This window comes from Triticum dicoccoides, chromosome 3A (genome assembly GCF_002162155.2).
Source record: "Triticum dicoccoides isolate Atlit2015 ecotype Zavitan chromosome 3A, WEW_v2.0, whole genome shotgun sequence".
In the NCBI taxonomy this organism is placed as follows: domain Eukaryota; kingdom Viridiplantae; phylum Streptophyta; class Magnoliopsida; order Poales; family Poaceae; genus Triticum; species Triticum dicoccoides.
The window spans coordinates 337795938-337801095 of record NC_041384.1 but is presented as its reverse complement, the minus strand read 5'-3'; positions in this window follow the sequence as shown (position 1 = coordinate 337801095).

The window sequence follows — 5158 nt, the reverse complement described above, 5'->3', positions numbered from 1 at the left end:
AAGATGACCCTCAGGCTCCGAAAACCCAAGGGAAAAAGAGGCTAGGTGGCAAATGGTAAAACCAAGGTTGGGCATTGCTGGAGGAGTTTTATTCAAGTTGAACTATCAAGGGGTTCCCATTATCACACAACCGCATAAGGAACGCAAAATCTAGGAACATAACACCGATATGACGGAAACTAGGGCGGCAAGAGTGGAACAAAACACTAGGCAAAAGGCCGAGCCTTCCACCCTTTACCAAGTATATAGATGCATTAAGATAACAAGATAATATAATGATATCCCAACAAGAAAAATAATGTTCCAACAAGGAACGATCTCCAATCTTCACCTCAACTAGCAACGCTATAAGAGGGGCTGAGCAAAGCGGTAACATAGCCAATCAACGGTTTGCTAGGACATGGTGGGTTAGAGGTTTGACATGGCAATTTGGGAGGCATTATAAGCAAGTGGTAGGCATCGTAGCATAGGCATAGCAAAAGAGCGAGCATCTAGCAAAGCAAAGATAGAAGTGATTTCGAGGGTATGATCATCTTGCCTGCAAAGTTGTCAGAGTTGACTGGATCTTCGAAAGCAAACTCAACGGGCTCCTCATTAGCGAACTCGTCTCCCGGCTCTACCCAAGCAAGATAAACAAGCAACAAGAACACAATCAACCACGTGCAAAGCTCGACCACATGATGCAAACATGGTATGCTATGCGGGATGCGATATGTGATGCATATGCAAGATTTGACAAGGAATGAATGAACCTGGCCTCAACTTGGAAATACAAGTGTGCCACTGGAAAGGTGAGGTGATTTCGGTTGAAATCGATAAAAAGATCGCGAGAATCGGATGCACGGTTTGGAAATGGCAAGCAATTCAAATATGGCACCGATCTGCGATAAACAGCAAGTAGCCACCTAAATGCAACAAGACAAACATGCTACAACACTCAAACATGACAACAAAATACATGGCAGGGATCCATTCATGATGTTTAACAAAAGATGAACACTGAGCTACGGCCAATCATCCATTAACAGGTTCAAACAAGCATGGCAAAAGTGCAATTGCTAAACAGGTTTCAGACTTAGTGGAATTAACACAAGTTTGGAATTTAACATCAGGTAGCACACTTTGGAGCAAGAAAACTACCTGCTACAGGAACTTAACATGGCAAAGCAAGGCATGAAATGAAGCTACTCAAAGCACTTAACAAAAGTCCCTTAGTGACCTTGAGCCAAAAGGGATTATAAAATACAATTGCAAGCATGTGAACATGGCAATAACATAATTAGTTCTCAGACTTAGTGAAAAACTGGAACATGCAATTCAGATATCAAGTAGGCATGTTTACGAGCTCGATGCACTCACTACAGAGCAAGGCATGGCAATCTAAGCATGCACCAATCAAGAATACACCTTATACAAGCTAGACATGGCAAGAACAACAACATATCATGCACTGATCAACTACAACATCCTCGGCAAAATCGCTAACAAGTAGACAATCTGCCCAGATTCACGAAATAGCAAAAGTAGAGCTCGATTGACTCAAGCTAGGGTGCTCCATAATTGCAAACAAAGACATGGATGTATAGAGCACTACAAGATTAACAAATCATCCTTACTGATCATCCTCACAAGTGGGACGGATCATTAGGAAACAACATGAACATATGGCATATTGATAAAAACAGTCCAAGGACTTAGTGGAATTGCTAAGTCCCTGAAATCAGCGTTAACAAATGCACCACTTTGCAAGCTTGTGCTAGTCACCACACACATCACAAAAATACATGGATAGCACCTCTGTAAAGATGGCAAAGCATATGACAAAACACATGTAGAGCTCATGGGCATATCATGCACACATTAATCATGGCAAAAATAACAAATAGCTATTTGGAGCAACACATCTGGCAATTAACTCAAATAGCACTCTTCCAACAACATTTAGGGCATCAAGATGAACTCAAATGAAAATGATGCAATGAGGTGAAATGATGTACTCTCTGAGGCGAACATTTTGATATGCTACACGCCCAAAACGGATCTACGGATGCAAAGTTACGGTACAATGAACAGGGCTAGACAAAGTTGCACGGAAAAGACTTCGATGAAAAATTGGACCTCCAGATCTAGGGTTCTCACGCGAACCGAGGTTGATCGGAACACAGGCGGCCTTGTCCGGCGATGTGGATGCAGGGCGGCGCCGGAGAGTGGTCGGGGAGGCGGATCCGGCTCTCCCACGGTCGGATCCCAACGGCGGCGAGGACGGCGACCAAGGCGGCGGGGTCTGGTGCTGAACCGGCCCAGGCGGCGGTGCACGGCGAGCAAGGTGGCGGCAGCCGCCGACGAAAGGCGCAGGCGCGGCGGCGGAGGCGGGCGGCGCGAGGCGCGGTTGCGGGTGACAGGCGGCGGCGGGCGCGCGGGCCGGGGAGGGCCCCGCGCGGGCCTGGCGGGCCGGCGGCGGAGGGGGCGGCGGCGCGACACGTGGTGCGAGCGGGTTAGCGCGGAGGCGGCGGCGGACGTGTCCGGCGCCATCCGGACGTGTCCGGTGGCGGCGGAGATGATTTTTAGGGTTTAGGAAGGAGGGGATCCGGGAATTTCGGAGGGGGGGTCTATTTATAGGCATAGGGGGAGCTAGGAGAGTCCAAATGAGGTGCGGTTTTCGGCCACGCGATCGTGATCGAACGCTCTAGATGATGGAGAGGGTTTTTGGTGGGTTTTGGGCCAAATTGGAGGGGTGTTGGGCTGCAATACACACGAGGCCTTTTTGGTCCCTCGGTTAACCGTTGGAGCATCAAACGAAGTCCAAATGGTACGAAACTTGACAGGCGGTCTACCGGTAGTAAACCAAGGCCGCTTGGCAAGTCTTGGTCCAATCCAGAAATGTTTAATCCCCACACACGAGAAGAAGGTAGAAATGACCACCGGAGGAGAACGGAGCGCCGAAATGCAAAATGGACAACGGGGAAAATGCTCGGATGCATGAGACGAACACGTATGCAAATGCAATGCACATGATGACATGATATGAGATGCATGACAACAATAACAATACATGGAGACAAAAACCCGAATCCGAGAAAATAAAATAACTTAACGTCGAAAACGGCAAGAGTTGGATTACATATTGGGTAAGTTACATCCGCTGTGTTACAACACTCCACCACTACGAAAGGATCTCGTCCCGAGATCTAGGACTGGAAGAACGCCGGGTACCCAGAGCGGAGGTGATCCTCGCGTTCCCAAGTGGCTTCATGGTCGGAATGGTGTGACCACTTGACTTTGAGGAATTTGATTGACTTATTGCGAGTCTTGCCTTCAGTCTCTTCAAGAATAGCAACGGGGTGCTCACGATAAGAGAGATCTTCTTGGAGATCAATGTCTTCGAAGTTGACGGTGCGTTCAGGAGTCTTGAAGCACTTGCGGAGCTGAGAGACATGGAACACGTCATGCACATTTGCAAAGTTTGAAGGAAGCTTGAGTTGATAGGCGAGATCGCCTCTCTTGCTGATGATCTTGAAAGGTCCCACGTATCTAGGGGCAAGCTTCCCTTTGATACCGAAGCGACGAGTACCTTTCATTCGAGTGGAGGTAAACATGATCTCCGATCTCGAAAGCCAAATCACGGTGCTTACTATCATAATAGCTCTTCTGGCGCGATTGCGCTGCTTTGAGGTTATCTCGAATGACTTTACACATCTCCTCTGCCTCTGTGATTAAGTCATTTCCCAGAAGTTGACGTTCACCGGTTTCAGACCAGTTGAGAGGGGTACGACACTTCCTGCCATACAGAATTTTGAGTGGGGCCTTGCCCGAACTTGCTTGAAAACTGTTGTTGTAGGAGAATTCAGCATATGGAAGACAATCTTCCCACTTCATGCCGAAGGAGATCACACAAGCCCTGAGCATATCTTCAAGAATCTGATTGACACGCTCAACTTGACAGCTAGTCTGAGGGTGGAAAGCTGTGCTGAAGCAGATGTTGGTGCCCATGGCCTTCTGAAAAGAATCCCAAAACTTGGAGGTAAAGATGCTACCACGGTCTGAAGAGATCACCTGTGGAATACCGTGCAGCGAGACAATCCGAGAGGTATAGAGCTCCGCCAATTGAGCTGCAGTGATTGACTGTTTGATAGGCAGAAAGTGAGCCACTTTAGTGAGTTTGTCGATGACAACGAATATAGCATCATTGCCACGCTTGGACTTTGGAAACCCAGTCACGAAGTCCATCTCAATGTGGTCAAACTTCCATTCTGGAATGGCAAGAGGTTGGAGGAGACCAGCTGGCCTTTGGTGTTCTGCCTTCACTCTTCTGCAGACATCACACTCATACACGAACTGAGCAATCTCGCGCTTCATTCGAGTCCACCAATAAGCTTGCTTGAGGTCCTGATACATCTTCGTGCTCCCAGGGTGGATGGAGAGGAGTGAATTGTGAGCCTCGTTCATGATCACTTTACGAAGGTCACCCTTGGGCACAATAATACGATCCTCGAAGAAGAGAGTGTCCTTGTCATCAAGGCGGTAGCACTTGTACTTGGGTTGGCTCTTGGCCATCCCAATCTTCACCTTCTTCACCATAGCATCAAGAAGTTGAGCCTCGCGAATCTGGTCTTCCAAGGTAGGAGAGACTTGAAGGTTGGCGAGGAAACCTTGAGGAACAATTTGCAGATTAAGTTTGCGGAAAGCTTCACAAAGCTCGGGTTGATAAGGCTTGAGAATAAGACTGTTGCAATAAGCCTTCCTGCTCAATGCGTCAGCAATCACATTGGCCTTGCCTGGAGTATACTCGATACTTGGATTGTACTCTTGAATCATTTCGACCCATCGAGTCTGCCTGAGGTTGAGATTAGGCTGAGTGAAGATGTACTTGAGACTCTTGTGGTCAGTGAAAATGTCCACTTTTCTTCCCAATAAGAGATGTCTCCAAGTCAAAAGAGCATGCACAACTGCCGCCAACTCGAGGTCATGAGTGGGGTAGTTCTTCTCGTTGGGCTTCAACTGGCGAGAGGTATAAGCCACAACTTTCTTCTCTTGCATCAACACTGCACCAAGACCTTGGAGAGAGGCATCGCAGAAGACCTCGAACGGTTTGGATTCATCAGGAGGAGTCAGAACTGGAGCAGTGACCAATTTCTCTTTCAAAGTGTTGAAAGCAATG